Here is a 20,469-nt window from a genome sequence, read left to right as displayed (position 1 = left end):
TAATAATTAATTAAGCGGGGGCCTCAATACCTTCAACTCTCTCTTCCTAAATGCCTTCCTTCTAGAGCTCTTCACTCATCTACCTCAAACTCCCTCAGGGTCAGTCGCTTCTCCAAGCAACAAGTTAGTGGTAGATCTCTTTCCTCAGCTGGGGCCTCCCTCTAGAACAGTCTCTCTGCCTCCCTGAAACCTGAGGAGAATCATCTTTGGTTCCGGAAGCACCTCAAAACCTTTCTCTTTGCTTCTGCTTTCTCTCCCTCTCTCCCTTGCTGACCTCTTGGCTGACACTGAAACTGTGCTGGTTACCTGGCTACCCTCTAATCTTGGGCCCAGATCCCCTCCCCCGCCAGTCACACTCCTGCACTGCCTTCCTGGCCACCCTCACATATGGAGACTCTTTCTGTATCCCTACAGTCCCATTACCAGCACTTGGCACCTGTTGCCTGCCTTTACCCTTGCACTTGCCACCTGTTGGCCTTACCTTTACTGTTATTTATTTATTTATATCCCATGCACCGCACTATACTCTCCCCCTTCACTTCTCCTCCTTCCCCTTCCCATGCACTTGAGCGATCTGAATGACACTTGGCCTAGTAGGATCGTTGTCTGTCTTCCCTCTGTTCCCCCTCCCTTGCCTCATCACGCCTTGAAACACTTGTGTATAGGCGCGTTATAAATGCCATAACATATCATATCAAGCGCCACATTATTGCTTGGATCTCTCAAGAACGTGTGGAGATCAGTTTGTCTTCCAACAAGATGCAGGCATTCCTCAATTAAGTAATAGAAGACCATGCAAACTAGTCTGTGTGCATTGTCAGCCGATAGGGGCATTTGTATTTCCCCCCTGTACTCAGGAAGCTGAAGAACTTGCCCTAATATAGCTGCGAGCAATCTCCTCACAACTGCAACAATTATGAACATCAAAGGTTCTCCCCACCAGCGCAGGGCGAGAATTAAGAATGTAGATAAAAACAGCAACGATGATTTGATGAACGTTGTCATCGGGCACCACCATGGGCACCTCTGAAAATAAACTCAGTGAGAAAGGAATCAGGGAACTGGTCTCTCTTCCAGTCGTTGAAAAGGAACGCCAAATCTGGCATGCTTTCCTTCTCGATCAAGACTTAAACATGTCTGAGTCCAATGTCAACCAACTCCTGTGGCTCAAGAACAAATAGCTTCTCTTAACTCCTTTTTAGTAGCTTAAAAGTGTGTCCCGAAACAAGCCACAGTCCAATATACTCTTTATTTGTCTACTCCAGCTTCTGCGTCCTTCTTCCTCATCATGGACCTAGTCTGCACATGCTGAAGTTCTTCCCCGATGCTTGCTACTGACTGGGGTGGGGGTCAAGGGGATTCTCCAGCATAGATCTTTACGTCTCCAAGAAATATCCACACACACGTTTGACTTCACTACCTTCAGTGCTGACGGCTGACGTCTTCCACAATGAATGAGCCATTAAAGCCTTGCTCGTGCCACCTCCTAGTGAAATTCCTGATCAAGATTTGATCATCAGGAAAACGTTTAGGAAGACCTAATTCTTAAACTCTGGTTGGTGTAACATCTACTTCTGTGTTCTGTCCCCCACAACCTTTCGCTTGAGCTAATCTGAAATGACATAGATACTTGTAGTCATAAACGTTAAGTAATCACGTAACTCCTTTCCTAACAATGCTGTTGTTGGCTGGGCATCACTTCTAGTTCTAGATGGAGGTTTGAGGGGTGTTCTCATCCTCCTCTCTGTCACTAATTCATGGGGGTAAGATGGTGGTCGGAACCTGGCTCATTTTTCAACACATACAATGCCAGTGGTAGGCAATGTAACCATCCTTTCTTCAAGGTAAGCTTCAATTTCGCTATTTTTTCTTTAAGCAGGCCATTGAGTCTCTCACAGAACCCATTCGCTTGCTGGTGATAAGCCGATGAAAACCTGTGCTTTATACAAAGCAAGAAGCTTATCTGCTCAAAGGCGTCATTAACAAAATGAGGGCCATTATCAAACTTTAATACTTCACATATTTCCCATCTAGGAAATGATTCTCATACTAGAAATTTCGCTGCACAGGTGGAATCTGGATGTTTCCATGACCAGCCTCAATCTTCCTTGAAAAGAGAAATACCACTACAATCATATGTCTGTATCCATTACAGACTTGCAGCATGTCAACATACTCGATAAGTAAATGCTGAAAAGGACCATTAGGTCTTGGGAAAACTTCTCTAACTGTACACAGTGGGCCTCATTACAACTCAGGCGTTAAGGGTTAACGCCGTCGTTAACCCTTAACGCCTGATTCCAATTTTAACGGCTGCTTTTAGCAGCCGTTAAAATCCAAGGCGCTAAACCGCCTTGGTGCTAATTACGGCACCATAATTTACGGTGCCGTAATTAGCGCCTTCCCCACTCCCATTATGCCCTATGGGGCAAAAATGGGAATGGGGAAGGGTAAATGGGAAATGGGGATTTACCGCCCCACTCACCTTGCAATGGGGTGGTAAATCTGCCATCCACCATGGTGTAAACATAGTTTACACCATGGTGGTAAAGTTGGTGTACTTACCGCCTGGGTCGTAATGACCCCAAGTGTGTGCCCAGCAGTAAACATTTGACATACGATACAATTTACTACCTAAATTGCAATGTGTTCTACCAAATTTGGAATTAACCGTTCTTCCGCAATTGTTCCGGTGAGGCTTCCTCTAGTGACATGCGCAGGGTAGTGTAGCTGTTCTAATACCACCCTTAATAAGGATATAGGCATCACTGGTTTACCAGTGCTGTCTTGTCACTACAATGCTTCAGAAGGGCTTAAAGATCATGTCATGATCTCTGCTTCCAAAAGATCAGGACTTGCCCGACTCCCTTGGAAGCAGACCCATAACCCCGGTTCCGAGTGCCAGCCAGTCCCAATTGGGACCTTTTGGACCCTGTCCTGGTGCCAGTGGCACCAGGTGAATGAACACAAACTGGTAAATACACTTGCACACCAAGTTAATAACAATTCAAATTGTAAAGTGAGGACTGTTCAAAATAATAATTACAGAGTTCAAGGTGCAGGGGAGAAAATACACAGCCTTGGTATCTAGGCTGGGAACATATGCAAAAAAGAGAGAGCAATCCGATAGGGATAGCCGCGTCCCCTGCACACTGTCTAGCAGGCCGAATGGCCTAATGGAGTTGATAATCCGAAGATAATTTTGAATGTTTATGAATTTCTTTATATTCAAAATACAGAAGATTTAGGAAAAACACATTCAATAGACAATTAGTGATCATCAACAGTAAATTCTGTTATTTATTTGTGTTTTCAAGTGCCCAACGCGTTTCGAGTCGAAAAAACTCTTCATCAGGGGCGACATATTCATCAAACAATTTCTACAAAAGGAAAATTATATACAATATATTAGTGCTTTAGATAGACTTAATAGTGAACAAAATATAACAACAAAATCACATTTGTTATGAAGACAGTAATTAGCTAAACATTTTTGCTGTATTGGTGGGTAACACATTCTATTGAAAAAAAGCCCAACATTACCCCAGTCTTTCCACATTCACCAAGTTAGTGTGATTATGCCACATGTGTGTCTATATAAATTGTGGGTGGCTGACCCTATATTTTGCCCTTGGCGCAGTGAATTTTGGGGGATAATTTATTACTAAGGAGTGCAAATTATTGTGCTCGGTTGATGCAAAATGACCTCTTACCTTGAGTTATGCTTATAACCAGCAAAGACTCAGAGGGTAGTCGATTGTGTATTGTCCACTAGGCTCACGGAATCTAGTTCTTTTAAGTCTGTTCCTAATGGGGACCGAAGGCAGAAGCGATTCTCTCAAGCCTAGAGAGAAGAAGAGATATTTTATAAAAATGTATGTGAAAAGCTTTCTAAAAGGCAAAAACAGGCTTAGAGCCCAGAATTAAGTGCGTTTGCTAAGTAGTTTTAAAGTCCGGTCTAAATACTCACTTCGATTCACACCAGCAATGTAGGAGGAGTTCAGGAGCCGTGGGAGACGGCAGTTGAATGAGCCTCTCTCACATTTTACGTGTTTTAATATTGTTAAGTGTTATGACGTCACTCGCGCATGCGTTGGCGTCGTCACGCTGACGCATGACGTCACCCGCGCATGCGCGAAGTGATGTAAACAATCCCCCATGTTGTGTATGAGTTAAAATGCAGCATTCTACCATAGGCGATCAATAAGAAGAAGCAATGATATCAATTTTTAATTATATGGCGTCACTTAGTAAAAGTGATGGCCGTAAATGTGTATTTCTAATCTAGAATTTGATATAGCGGTAATCCGTGGACCTCGATATGGGCAAGAGTAGGTCAAACGGGCTAATGATTAGGCTTTTGTACTAGGGCAACTGAAGAGAGTAGGTTACTCTCTGAATTGTGATGTTATGTAATTATAATTTGTGTATATGTCATCAACAATACTGTCATGGAAACTTTGTTTTAGACATTTAGCATTTTTCAGACCCTTATAAACATTTCTTAGTTAATCAGTGGAACATAAGGAAAACACACATTTCATTTATAGAATCCAATCACATTGACATAGCAGAATCCAAAAATGGATAAGGTTTTGAATATAAAGAATTAAAACCGAAAATAGCTTCTAAATGACATGTAATTTGTTTGGAAGGTTATATGTAGTGTAAGGTTGACCTATGTGAGTGAGACTAAGATGGCTACCTCCTTGTAGTGGGAGTTCATAGGAATGGCCCTAGAAAATAGTCCTCATTAATTCCCAGGGGTGTCATAGCGTCCAATTTGTTGATCCAGAAGAGTTCTCTTTGTGCAAGCTTTTTAGGAAGATTTCCACCTCTACTTGATGGTCGTAGGACCTCCAAAACCACAAATCTCAATTGTGAGATATTGTGTTTTTTCTCTTCAAAATGTCTATAGACTGGGGATTTGCAATTTTTGGTCCTGAAGCAGGATTTATGCTCCGTCCATCGGTCTTTAACTTTCCTGTTTGTTCTCCCAACGTAGTATATACCGCATGGGCAACATATAGCATAAATTACATTCTTGGTATCGCATGTTGCAAATTGTTTTAACAAGATTTTCTTGCCGTTGTAGGGGTGTCTGATGTGGTCTCCTTTTATTACATTATTGCAATGTTGGCAATGTAGACATGCAAACGTACCAAGTTTTTGTTTACTGAGAGTTGTCTGTAATGGTTGTTTTGGTTTCTCTGCCTTAATCAGTTGATCTTTCAAATTTTGCCCTCTTTTGTAAGCCATCATAGGTGGATCCGGGAAAAGCTGAGCAAGCGTATTGTCTGATTTGATAATGTCCCAGTTTTTGTGTATAATTCTTTTAATCTGAAAGCTTTGGCTTGAGTATTTTAGTATATGGATTAGTCCTTTCTCGTTCTTCTTTGGGTGGCCTTCCAATAGTGTATTTCTTTCCTGGGTTTCTGTGCGTATTATGGCTCTTTCTACCACTTCCGATGGGAATCCTCTATCCAGAAATCTTTGCTTCATAGTGTTATATTCTCCCTGGAGTGTATCTGTTTCTGAGGTGATTCTTTTGAGCCGTAATAATTGGCTGTAGGGTAAATTGTCTTTCAGATGCTTTGGATGGTGGCTTGTGTGGTGGAGACAACTATTCACATCCGTAGGTTTTCTGTATAATTTAGTTTTAAGTGACGTCCTTGTTAATTCAACAGTGACGTCAAGAAAGTTCACATGTGGTTTGCCAATTTCCATAGTGAAACCTATTCTTGTATTACAGGTATTTAGAAAATTCCAAAATTCTTGTAGTTCTGTTTCTGTGCCTTTCCATATCCCGAAGACGTCATCTATATACCTCTGCCAGCATTTGATCTTATTCGTCCAAGTTGGATTGTCCAATACATATTGTTTTTCAAAATGATACATGAAGATATTGGCGTAGGATGGGGCCACGGAGGACCCCATTGAGGTACCAGAAATTTGTAGGTAGAACTGACCATTGTGTCGAAAGTAGTTATTGTAAAGTATGATGTTAATTAACTCCAGTGCCAGAATCTTGTGGATTTTTACTTGTCGATTGGATAATAAAAACCATTCTAGAGCTTCAATTCCCTCGGAGTGTGGAATAGAGGTGTATAAACTGTTCACGTCCATGGTGAATAATATCAGGTTGTCTTCTGTTAGTTGTAATGTTTGTAAAATTTTCAAAAAATGAGTCGTATCCTTAAGATAAGTCGATGTTGCTTGAACCAATGGTTGTAGGGCTGTATCTAAATAGATAGCAAGAGGTTGAAATATACTTTCTGTCCCGGCCACAATTGGACGAAATGGTGGATCTCGAATGTTTTTGTGTATTTTAGGCAGTCCATAAAAGACCGGTGTTATGGGGTATTTCTGTATCAGAAAGTCAGCTGTTTTTTCTGTTATCCAGTCCATCATGAGAGCCTTCTCCACAGTTGTATTGATAATGTTAGTTATCCCAAGTATTGGGTCACTATCCAGTGGTGTGTAAGTCCTGGTATCTTGTAAGAGTTTGGAACAGCCTAGATCATAGAGAGTTGTGTCCATTAGTACCAGAGCTCCACCTTTGTCTGCTTGTTTGAGAGTCAAGCTGCTGTCCTCTGCCAGTTGTTTAATTAGTTTCAGTTGGTGTTTGCGGATGTTCTGTTTTTTAGGCTGGGTGTACTTCAATCTTTTAAGGTCTTTTATGGTTTTTTGTTTAAATAGATGAATCAGTGGGTGATTGACCTGCGGGTAGAAGTTGCTTTTATTTTTCATTTCTAGGTATTTTGATTTTGTTGTGGTTTGCATGTGATCCTCTATGTTGTTAAAAAAGACCTTTAATTCCATCTTCCTTATCAGTTTAAAGAGGTTGACTTCTTCTTCGAAGAACGTAGTGGAGTTAGTTGGTATAAATGAGATACCCAAATTGAGTGTATCTATTTGGGCCGAGGTGAGAGGTTTGGAAGAGATGTTAATCACCAGATTATTCTTCATTTCTTTTTCTGGCGGGGTTTTCTTTTGTCCTCTTCTGGTTTTCAGTTGCCTAAAAAAGGAATCTGTGGAGTGGCTACTGTGGATCCACTGGTTGTGGCTTCAGATAAAATATTAGAGGCTGTTGTAGCACTTGGTGTTTCTTCGAGTTCCCCACTAGTTACTTCACTGCTTTCTGTATATTCTTCTGCTGCGGCTGGTTGCCTAGGTGGTCTTCTTGGTACTGGTCGGCTGTTTGCGTAAAACTCTTGCCAAGAGTAGACGATATCCCGAGCGTAATCCAAAGTATCCCTACGGAATTTTCTAATTTTGCGCTGTTCTATGTCCTGTTTGTAAGATTCAAGTTTACTGTTGGTATCTTCCAGAATCTGTTTGAGTTCTGTGTCTGTTTTTAGTTTGGAAAGCTGTGTAGAGATATCTTCAATTTCCTGTTGTAATGATGTCACTGATTTTGAAAGTTCTTCGATGGTGAGTAGGATGAGGTCCAAGGAGCATTTATTCAGAATGTGCTCCCATCTATTAACAAAGTCTTTGTTCTCTTTGCAGAGGGTGGGTCTGAGATAAATTCTGAGACCCCTCGGGATCCGTTTAGCTCGATAATACTGAGCGAGTGTTGAAGCGTGTAATTTCTGTGAGATTTCACGTCTGATGAGGCGCTCTAATTTCTGTATAAGTCGCTCTGGATTGTTGTCAGATGATGTTGATGTACCGGTATCTTTGATAAGTCCAAGGATCCTTGTGGCTTCTTCAGGTGTGAAAGCTAACGTAGTAGCTGCTTTATCTGTTAGCGAGCTAATACTCGAAAATGACATTCTGTATAAGGGTGCTAGTGTATTATGTAGATACCAACTCTCCAAATGAGGAGACAAACAAGTGAATGAACACAAACTGGTAAATACACTTGCACACCAAGTTAATAACAATTCAAATTGTAAAGTGAGGACTGTTCAAAATAATAATTACAGAGTTCAAGGTGCAGGGGAGAAAATACACACCCTTGGTATCTAGGCTGGGAACATATGCAAAAAAGAGAGAGCAATCCGATAGGGATAGCCGCGTCCCCTGCACACTGTCTAGCAGGCCGAATGGCCTAATGGAGTTGATAATCCGAAGATAATTTTGAATGTTTATGAATTTCTTTATATTCAAAATACAGAAGATTTAGGAAAAACACATTCAATAGACAATTAGTGATCATCAACAGTAAATTCTGTTATTTATTTGTGTTTTCAAGTGCCCAACGCGTTTCGAGTCGAAAAAACTCTTCATCAGGGGCGACATATTCATCAAACAATTTCTACAAAAGGAAAATTATATACAATATATTAGTGCTTTAGATAGACTTAATAGTGAACAAAATATAACAACAGAATCACATTTGTTATGAAGACAGTAATTAGCTAAACATTTTTGCTGTATTGGTGGGTAACACATTCTATTGAAAAAAAGCCCAACATTACCCCAGTCTTTCCACATTCACCAAGTTAGTGTGATTATGCCACATGTGTGTCTATATAAATTGTGGGTGGCTGACCCTATATTTTGCCCTTGGCGCAGTGAATTTTGGGGGATAATTTATTACTAAGGAGTGCAAATTATTGTGCTCGGTTGATGCAAAATGACCTCTTACCTTGAGTTATGCTTATAACCAGCAAAGACTCAGAGGGTAGTCGATTGTGTATTGTCCACTAGGCTCACGGAATCTAGTTCTTTTAAGTCTGTTCCTTGGCATACGCTTTCTATGGACTTCATCACCGATCTACCTCCATGCTCCGGATACAATACGATCCTAGTAATCGTGGACCTATTCTCCAAGATGGCGCATTTCATTCCACTCAAAGGCTTACCAACAGCAGCAACTCTGGCCCGAGAATTTCTCAAAAACATCGTCCGACTGCACGGTTTTCCTTCAGTTCTAATTTCGGATCGAGGTAGTCAATTTATTTCTCATTTTTGGCGAAGTTGCTGTCGGTCGGCTCAAATTGATGTGAGACTTTCGACCAGCCACCACCCTCAAACCGACGGACAAACCGAGAGGACCAATCAAACTCTGGAACAGTATTTGCGCTGCATGCTACAACAAACTGAAAAAACTTGGAAAGATATCCTTTGGATAGCCGAATATGCCTACAATAACTCTGTCCACTCGGGAACTGGGAAAACCCCGTTTTTTCTTTTATACGGTAGTCACCCTCGAACCTCGGAGTTGGATCCACTCCAAGATCTTGGAACACCAGCAGTAGACCACCTGCATTCTACAATCACCCAGGCCTTTAAGGAAGCCGTTTCTCACCTTCAAAGGGCTAAAGAACAATACAAGAAAGGAGCAGACCAACATCGGAAGGAAGCCCCCCAATATCAAGTAGGAGATCAAGTCTGGTTATCCACCAAATATCTACCTCTAAAAGGACCACGCACATTCAACCCAAGATACCTTGGTCCCTATTCCATCACTACCATAGTAAATCCAGTAGCGGTCAAGTTGGACTTGCCCCCTCACATGAAGATACATCCGGTCTTCCACGTCTCTCTATTAAAACCCGTGCAACCTCAAACCCGACTAACTACATCTCCAAAACCTATTCTACTTGATGGAGAACTCGAGTTTTTAGTCAAAAGCATCCTGGATTCCAAGATCTCCAAATCCAAACTATTTTACCTGATTGACTGGAAAGGCTACGGTCCCCAAGAAAGATCCTGGGAACCTGCAGAATATGTCCACGCGACTCGTCTAATCAAAAGATTTCATCGAACATTTCCTAACAAGCCCAAACCCCCATAGAAGCCCGGTTTGGGAGGGGCCTTGAGGGGGGGTGCTGTCATGATCTCTGCTTCCAAAAGATCAGGACTTGCCCGACTCCCTTGGAAGCAGACCCATAACCCCGGTTCCGAGTAGCAGCCAGTCCCAATTGGGACCTTTTGGACCCTGTCCTGGCGCCAGTGGCACCAGGCTCATAAAGATGCCCAGTCCCAGCGCTGGAAGCGCCGGGCTCATAATGCTTGGGTGGACTTACCTGCAGCAGACCATGCTGCTTACTTACCTGCCAGTTGAACCCCTGATCCTCTTCTGTTTGGGACTACTTTTCCTGTTGGGTGGGGCAGGAGCCACTCCCTAGGTTCAGAACACTGGAACTCTTCTGGAAAGCAGGAACTCTTTTCTTACCTAGGCGTGGCTGTGGAAGGAGACACCTAAGCACTACAGGAGGCTATTTAAACCACACCCGATGGATGAATCTTGCTTTGTGTTATTCTGCATTCTCTGCAGCAGAACGCTCATCGTGTCTTCTGCTTCTGATCCTGGGCCTAAGGGAACAAAGGCTTACCATCCTGGAATCCAGTCTTCAGCAGCACCTGTAAAGACAAAGAAAGAACAGGTTAGCACTACGGTCTTCAGTGGCAGCGCATCTCTTACCTGGTCCATCGGCTGTCACCAACGCCTCGCGCTGCATTCTGGCATCTGAAAGACAAAGGCTTACCTACTCTTCGCATGCTCCGGAGGTCTTCGCACTGCATTCCGGCATCTGAAAGACAAAAGCTTACCAGCTCTCCGCACGCTCCGGAGGCCTTCGGCGCTGCATCCCGCATCTGAAAGACAAAAGAAGGTGCGTTTAAAGACATTGGGCAACTTTATTACTCACGTGCCATTACTCCTTCCCACGCCGAATCCAGTGGGTATTCCAGCACCCTTCAGCTTCTCTAAAGCTCCGAACTTGTACCTGCAAGATAAAAGGGACAGTTAGTGCGCATCGTGAAGCAGGCTACAAGCGCTTACTTACGTGCTTCCAGGCGCTTCTATTCCTCACGCGGGTTCGATCCTCAACTCTCATCAGCCTGCCATCCGCCATCGCCGGAACCCTGCAAAACAAGAGATATCATTACAAAAGACCTTTAAGACATTTGAAGTGCCCAGAACTTACCGTTCGTGCAGTTAACGACGGACAGCAGTCCTCTGAGGTCAAGAGGCCTGCACCCTTATCCAGTGAAGAAACTGGTTACGGCACCCTGCCCCGAGGCAGATGGAGAGCTCGGCGTTCACTTACCTAAGACATCTTACTCTTCGAGTCAGACATACAGTGCACAGAGGTCCAGCCCAAAGAGCCAACCGTGTGTTACACATCACCTTTGAAGATACAGCATTCACCCAGTCAAGACCGGCGCCTCTGCGGGAATCAGGTGAGCGTTACAGATCATCCCTCCACATCCACAGGTCTTTCTCATCCTGCGGCGCTTCCACTTGAATTTCTATTAGCTGAGTCTTAGACAAGTTGCTATAACATTCAGACACACTCATCATCACCACCATGATTTCATTCATATCAGGCATATCAAACTTCATGATGTTCTCTAAATATGCAACATGTTTAGCTTCCTCATCTGCTGCTTGATTTCCATGTAAGATACAATCTGCCCTTTTAGTGTGTGCTGCTCACTTAATGACTGCAATGGCTATTGGGAGTTGTAGTGCTTTAATAAGTCTGTCCATGTGGCGGCATGCTGCACTAGAGTGCTGTCTGCTCAGAGGTATCCCCTCCTTTTCCAACGTCCTAACCCTGCATGTACTGTCGACATCACATAGGCAGAGTCACTGTACACCATTACATCCTGGTCTGCATGATTCTCGAGTGCAGCAATCAATGCCACTAGTTGTGCAGCCTGTGCTGAAAAGTGAGATGGTAGTCGTGCACTTTTTAATACTTCAAACTCCCCATTGGTCGTGTGCTTCACCACAGCGGGCGCCTGTATATCTCTGTCTGTCATTTTGATTGATTCTTGAAGAGCCATCAATAAAAAGAATCTCCCCAGCTGCCAATGCATTTTCCTTCACCGTCAGGAGTTCATAGAATTCTTCATAGTTCAAGCAGTCATGTGCATGTTCGCCTTCTGTCATTGTTTCTGCTACAAACATGTCAGGGTTCAGTATTCTGCATCAAACTATTTTAATCGTTGGATTTGATCTAACCAACTCATAGGCAGAAGCCCTTTGAGAAGTCAACGTGCCTTTAGGTTTTTCCAAAATGGCAAATAATGCATATTCAACAAATAACGTCATGGAACACCCCATTACTATGCCCGCAGCCTTCTCAATGGCGCATGGGGCATCTGCCAAACATTATTGCAAGGAAAGTGACCCCTCATTACTTGGTCTAAAATCCCACTGTAATATGCAAGAGGCTTGTAGCCCAACGTGGTTCTCTGCGTGAGTACTTCTGTCGTAACAGTGCCATTTGTGTGTGAAAACAAAAATAATTCCTCAGCATAATTGAGAATCCCTAAAACTGGAGCTGTGCAAATTGCCTTTTTCAACTCATCAAATGCTTCTTCCATTTCCTCTGTCCAGACAATTGTTTTCTGAATTGTCTTTGCTTTCTTCAAAGCTTGCAACAAGAGCCATATGTATTAACTGTAATCAAAAACCCATGCACAACACTTTCCAAATCAATATTCTTTAAGTCCATCGCAGGACTGTATGAGGAAATGACGTCAGATCCTGTGAGTCTTTATGCAATAAGATTGAGAAAAACTTATTTTGCAAATCAATCACTGTGAAATATCATGCTTCAACAGGGATACTACATACAATTGTCGCAGGATTAGGAACTAATGGGAACTCAGCCTCTAATAACTGGTTAATCGGGTGCAAATCTTGGATTAAACGCCACAACTGCCCTTTACTTTTTTTAATAGGATACACTGACGTATTATATGGTGACTCTGACATCACTAAGATACCCTGTTCCATCATGGCGGATATTGTCTTGAAAATACCTTCAGCTGCCTCTCAAGACATGGGATACTGTTGTGCTTGAGGTAAAATTGCTCCTGGTTTTAATTTAATTTTGACTTCTCCAGTCCCTTTCATTAGGCCTACTTCATAGAGGCCTGTTGTCCATAATGAAGTTGGCACCTTTGACATATCCTCATTGAAAAACTTGGGACGTTTCAATGTCAGCATCATTTTTTGAGGAACCTTGCGTTTGATTGCTAATAATCATTTCAAATACTACTTTGTCATTTGACGGATGGTCTCTAAATATATCTTTGTCAATGACGTCAGTCAATCTATAACCTTCCCCAATAGCAATCACTGTGCACCATCGTCTGCCTTCATAATCAGCTCAATCAAGCAAAGCCATTTCTCCTCACACTATGGCTACTTGCATTTCTAAATGAAAGACTCATCCTTCCTCTTCATCCATAGGTATCTCTGGCCTGAATAAAAGTTCATCACTCATCAGGTATTCTCCTAGTTCTTCCCACTAAACCTGGGAACCATGTCAACAGAATGCGTACCGTATAGTGAAAAACTCCTGGTTCTAATGGCACTCCTCGCATGGTCATTTGTCCTGCAAATGCCAAAATAAATTCACTTACATTTAAATAATGCATTCATGGTGTTGAACACATTATGCCTTCATCAGTGAACATAATCGTCATGTTCAACTTTGTCATTAAATCTCGACCTAATATATTGACAGGTATCTGTCTTGGATATAATAATGACACAGACATAAACTGGCAACTTTTCAGTAAAATGAACTCTAGTTGTAGCTCCTGGGAAACCTTGATTATTCATGGCATTTCCAGACATTGTAAAATTCCCCTCTCATATACATGAGCGTGTTGCATCCGTGTCTACTAAAAAAGAAAAGGATTTGCCCCCTATAATGACGTTAACCCTCGGTTCCTCTTGAGGATTGGGCGTCACAGATAGTATTGAACACATCAGTGATCTGTCCTATTGTGGAAACATTTTCATCCCCGTATCTGTGAAAGGATTTCCTCATTCGACAGTGACACCCCCTATTTTAGGAGTCATCAATTGTCTCGTGCTTGTGCCCTGCTGTATCTGCATGGGAGAATGCTGTGACTGCACTTGCAGTTGATTAATTGCTGTCTGCTGCATTTGTAAATATTGCTGTACTCTCAGCGCCTGTGTTTGCTGCACTGTCTGAATTTGTGCAAACACACCTTCATTCTGTTGTGTCTATGGAGGCTGGTGTGCGGTCCCCCCTCTTGAGAACTGCACATTTTGCATGAACCCGTGGCTCCTACTCATGCATGCAAGGTGTCCTGACATATCAAATGTCCAACATACAGGAGGTCTCCTAATTTGCCCTTCCTGCATGCCTTGACTATCAATCTGCTTATTTTGAAACCCACTTTGCTTATTCTGGAAATGTCCCTGATTATTTTGGAAGCCTCTACCTCAGAAGTTTCCCCTACCTCGTAGTACGACTCCACTGTTTCCTTAATCATACTGCCTTTGGTTATTCACCTGTGGCTTGTCTACTGCTTGCTGCAAACTTGACCCTTCTCCGCTAGTGAACATCGCCCTTTCAAAGGCGTACTTTGATATTTTTATCTGCACTCATTTTGCTTCTTCATCTTTCCTAACATTGTCTTTCTTTCGATTCTTTTCTTGCAACTGTCTGCAATAATGCACAATGGTCAGCTGAATTGCTGACCATGGCTTTGCATTCATACCTACTAACATCTGGAGCTGCTTCTGCATGGACACTGGCAGCCGTTGGCATAGTATATGATTAAAAACAGGTATAGATTTCCGCCAAGGCTCTCTCGTCTCCAAGCTCTATTCCTCCTGTAAATTGTGAATGTAAAGAAGAGGATCATCCTCTAACTCATGTACCAATTTCCCAGCACCAGAAGTCAAATTCGGGAGTTAACACCTTAAATTGTCCTTATCCATTTGTGGCCAAGGAAACTGTGAAATCCCAACTTCACATTCGTCCCAGTCCCTCATTGTCTGTATGTTCATAGCAGGTATAAACAAGAAAAATCAGATCAACTACCCCTTTTCTAGTATGGTATGGTATTTTGTCTCTTTCATATAAATGACAGAAAATAACATAAAAGACATGGTTGTAATAATATTCAATCATTCAAATATTATTCAATCATCAATCTAAAAGATTTTCTTTTTTAAAAACACAATGGAAAACCTACATACATTCTTGGCATTTCATTCTCGATGTGTATCAGCAGCAAATGCTCAATGTGAGGTTAGTATGTGACAGAATGACTGTTTATTAATCAACAGATATTTTTTCTAGTTTACATATTTATGTGGTATTTGGTCATTGCATCGACAACCAAAGCATCGACAGCCATATCACCTACAAAAAAGCATCTAAAAAAAGCATCTAATGCATTTTTGTAGATCGTTTTAGATCGTAAAGGGTTTAGTTTAATAGAAATGGGTTTTAAAGGTTAAAAAAGGGGGGTTGGATGCATTAGATGTTTTTTTTATATGCTTTTTTTAGATGGTATGGCATTAGATGCTTTGGCTGTCAATGGAATCACTATAAACCTTTTCTTTCAGTATAAACTTTCCAGATATGTCTACATATGTTCATATGTTTCGGCCTTTATCAAAAATGCTTTAGACGCCATCTCTGGCCTCGTAGTTTGATGTTTTTGGGTAATCTTCAGGACAGGAATAGGTTTGATTTTCAACTGTCATCTCACAGTGACTACAACTAAAAAGGAAAATAATTCCCTATTAAAATCTTATAAACTTAACAGCCATGTCTTAGTGTTTAAAAACCAATGTGGTGTCTACCCACCTGTAGTATCGGAATTGAGAGGTAGGATTGCAACTTCAATTTTTTCTTTTATTCAACAGGAGCTTTTCTTCCTTTTGTCTAGGATCTTATATTTCCAAAATTGCACATTGAGGTTTCTTATTTCCCAATCTACAAAATAATAATATAGAGACATAACACTTTCTCTAACTCTAGCAGACTACCTATTACTGCAACATATATAAAAACAAATTTACAGACCTGTCTTGCTTTGTTTTCCATGGTCATTCCATAATAGGTCTGGGTAAATATTGCTTCCTATTTGTTAATTTGGATATTTTCGAAACTTTTTTTCTATAAAAGACAAGAATGTGGACAAGTGTCTGATTATGGTTTCTCTTTATTTCCAGATGTTATTAATCATATATATTTAGGCAACATTGTGTATATGTTATATAAAAGTGTTTTTTCTTGCTCTAGGTGATGTTTGCCTGTAATCTTAGAATCTTTCAGGGTTAGTACCCGAGGTGAAAGTTAGATGCATATTTGCATTTATTTTTGCTTCAAGTTGTTATTAATTATTGATATATCGTCAACATTGTACATACGTTTAATTGTGTATACATTTAATCATTGAAATTCTCCCTCTTAGCATGATTTTCATGTGATTTTATAATCTTTAATGATTCTCACATGGAATGGGCGGTCCAAGCATGTTTACTCTTACTTCGTCTGAGTGTCAGACAACTATATCAGAATAATTGTTTGTGAGTGGGTGTCCCATTTGAGCCACCAAAAGAGGCACAAGCAAACGTTATTAAATACTATCTCATTAATCAAACACCTTATGCCTCAACTGCTATTCTGACTTGACAACAATTCATAAATATATAAACTAGAAAAAATATCTGTTGATTAACAGTCGTTCTGTCACATACTAACCTCACATTGAGGACTTGCTGCTCATACACAACAAGATTGAAATCCCAAGAATTTATGTAGGTTTTCCATTGTTGTATTTTTTTTTTAAATCTTTTAGATTGATGATGGAATAACGTGTATGATTTAATATTATTACAACCATGTGTTTTATGTCATTTTCTGTGATTTATATGAAAGAGGCAAAATAGCATTCCTGAAGTTCGGAAGTATGCGGATTGAGAAAGGGGTAGTTGATCTGATTGTTCTTGTTTGTACTTGTTATACTGTCTGTCCCTACATCAGACCAACCCCCCGAAATCAAAAAAGAGGGATCATCCCATATAGCGTTACCTGTCCATAGCAGGGACAATGTTTCTGCACTGCCTTCTTCCTGGCAGCGACCTTAACCTGCTCACATAAGGTGGCAATTACCCCCTCTCACCATGGGATTGCCCTTTGGGTGGATTTTGCCATGTCAGAGATTCTGACACCCGAGATATAGGTTCGTCTTTATCCGACCATCTTATTTCCTTGTCCATTGAAAAACATCCTTCAGGAACACATATGTTACCTCCCTCCTCCACACGGAAGGTTTCTCTGTCCTCATCTGACATATCCTGTCCCCAACTTGTTTGACTTTGCTCCTCTTCAACTCTATTCAGAGTTAGTATATCTAAAGATAACTCTTTAGGCTCAAAACTACACAAGCCTCCTTCTCTGTCATAGAACTGCGTTCTCTCGAGTCGATCGTCTCTACCCTTTCCCTTCAGTTTTTTCTTAGTCCTCATATCATGATAGACCTATCGATTGCGTCGCCAATGCTTCTGGAGTCATACTCATCCATTAGATTTGCTCTAGACAGACCTGCTATTGGTTCATGTGCTGGGAAGAATTCTGCTATGTCCTCCCATGCCACTACTGGATTAGGATCCATTAATTCTTTTTCTACAAGTTCAAGATCGTGTGCTCTCTGCCTTCTCTTTCGTTCAATTTCATCATTAGGCTCTCTTTGCTTCCTTGCTTCTTCTCTCACTGTGTTTTCTTTCTTTCTTTTCATATCTCTTCTTTCATTTGCCCTTCGTATCTCCCTGTCTCTTCATCTTTGTATTCTTTTATCCCTTAATTTCTGTTCCTCCTCTTCCTCTTTCTTTCTTTCTAGCCTTTCCCGTTCTTCGATTGTCCTCTATCTCTTGTCATACTTTCTTTGCTCCTCTGCTCTTTCCTGCTTTTTCAGTTGTTCATCTTGATACAACTGTTCCCGTCTTTGTCTATCTTTCCTTTTTGCCCCATCTTCTTTCACTCATTCCTCTCTCTCTGCCTATCCTTTTTGTCTCTTTCGCCTCAATCTTCCCTTTGCCTCACTTCCTCATTGCCCTTACCATGGAGTTTGAGCAAAATCTGACCACCCATCCATTCTGTCTGAGTGATATCTCATCAGCCTTGTCCTTTTCTCCTTTCCATCTCTATTTCTCGTCCTATATCTAAGGATGTACTTGGTCGATCACTTCTCTCCTGGTCGCATCTCTCCTTGTCCCTCGAGACTTTAGAGATCACATCTTTCTCATGAATTTTCTGTGCACACTCATCACTGCTTTGCAGAGGCGACTCATATACCGGATTGCTGGACCCTGTCTCTGCCTTAAGCTCTCTAAATGGGTTCAATCCTTCCTCTTTCTTGCTTTTGTCACTTATTTCAGATGCAGCGGGGGAGCAGAAAGCTCCTCCCACCCCTCTTTGCATATGTTAAGTATCCAGTCTTCAGGAGGCGGCTCTTCCCTTTACTCCTGGTACATTTTCCAGAGATCTAAGCTCGCTAACCTTTTGTCTAACTTTTTTCCTGTGTATGCTGTTAGCAAATATGTCATCATATGCTGCAAACTGCCTTTGATAGTGATCCTCCGTGTGGCCATGGCATGAACATCTTGTAGGCTGTGCCTTTCACCCATTCCGCACTGTACTATTTAAGCTTAGGTGCGTGTTTCAGCAACTGTTTGCAGAGATGTGTAAGCGGGGTAATAGCCTCCATTTTGACTCGTCACACTTGACTGTAAATACTCACCTTTACACTTTGCACTTTTTCAAAAATTACATTTCAAGAAAACAATACAATATGAGCGTGCACCAACTGTTGCAGCTCGAAACCTTCTATATCACGTTTTATTACTAACTTCTTCATTTGTTTAAACACCATCAATTACATTTTTAACAAGTAAATAATTAATTCTTAAATCTCGCGTTTTCCTTTTCTTGTCTTTTAATACCTCTATTATTTCTTCACCACATATAGATCTATACTATCATATAAAACAAACAGACAAACAGACATACTCGACAGGCCACATATATCTCAATCTATGGTCCTCGAGACTTTATTCTTGCCCCTGAAAAATACCCCAATTGGGATGTGAACCATTCTCTTTGGACTGTCTTTAAACAAGTCTGTAGCCTACGTCATCCGCGAATGGGACTCTAGATATGGTTCCTTCTGTTACATGCTTATGACTCAAGACACTGGGCTTACTATACTGTGAGGATCCTCATCTCAAGTTTCTCAATTGCTTGGCTCCTCTCCTCAAGTCAATTACTTAATAACTTGATGCTCATTGTCTCGGTTGCTTTTCCCCCAACCTCCCTCCGTTACTTGCTTTCCCTTATCACTCTCTCCACTTACTGCCCATTAACAATTTTGCCACCTCACTCAGTTTTTACTCACCATTTGCTTTTTCAACTTCTGCCTCTTGGGATCGCCACCTCCTTATCAGCCGCTTCAACCTTGCATTCATTCAGCTTCCTGTAGATGTCGGGAGGGGATTTCGTACAAACCGAGGAAACCGTCTCACCTGTGCTTCTAAGGCTTATCTTAAAAACTGGTTCCGATATCTACAGGGAGCTTCACATCCTTTCAGCTAAATGGCAGAGGACACTCGATAATGCCGGCACCCCAAAGCATACTATCTCGATGTATTTTTAACCATCATCACTCTGCTACCACGTGGACTGGGGGACTCGACCCAGCCCATTAAGATGAGGTAGTAACACTATGAGATGAATGGGGATGCAGAAGTTACTCAAACATCAATAATCAAAATGACTTAGGTAGCTGGCAAAAAGGTTAACTGTTTTAATATCAATTATCTAAAACAGGGAGTACAACGGACATCAACGGACGTCTCACTGCATGGTCTCTCTAGCTGTTTCAGAAAAAACATTGCACTTAATGGTAAAAACTTGTCATTAATGATGTTAACCTATGTATTTACTAACATCATCCTACATGGCAAACTTCAAAAACCTATTGAAGAGAGTGATTGGTTCTAAGGGAACATCTAAGTATACGCTCCATGCTAGAAAATGATTGGCTCCTTAACATCAGGTGGGGCAACTAAGCCCTCCCCTGCCCTCAAAAAGGTCACTAAATCAAGCATTTGAATATTCAGTGATGGCCCAATCATCCACGCATCCCCACAATCAGCACATATCTCCCTTCTTAGTAACTAACCAGATCCCTCTGGCCATGCCTATGGCCATGTCTAACATCCACAGCCTACAGCCATGTCCTCTGTCCACATGGCAACAATTAGGAAATATCTTCCTCAGGGCCACTTTACATGTTGCTACGGCCCACCAATCCCCAGCAGTATTCTTGGTCCTAGTAGGTAACCAGATTCCACCAGCCGTGGCCTAAGGCCTTGTCCTCTGTCCAAGTTGCTACAATTATTCAATATGTTCCTCGGGGACCACTGGCTATGGCCATTAAACATATTGTAACAATTATTTAAAAATATGATGGCCACTGGCCATGGCCTACCGGTCATGGCCAAATCCCCCCTACTAGTCAGTAACCTGATTCCACCAGCTGTGGCCTGCAGACTTGTCCTCTCTCCAGAAATCAACAATAAGGCAATATGTACCCCAAGGACATATTCTGTGGCCACTGTACATATTGCACCAATTTGACAAAAAGACTGGCTGAGGCACATAAAACATTGTTAAATTATAATGCTAACAATCCATGAGTACACTTATGCTGCCTTTTATA

Source organism: Ambystoma mexicanum, chromosome 8 (genome assembly GCF_040938575.1).
Source record: "Ambystoma mexicanum isolate Mex_15411 chromosome 8, UKY_AmexF1_1, whole genome shotgun sequence".
Lineage (NCBI taxonomy): Eukaryota > Metazoa > Chordata > Amphibia > Caudata > Ambystomatidae > Ambystoma > Ambystoma mexicanum.
Note: the sequence above shows the minus strand (reverse complement) of the source record.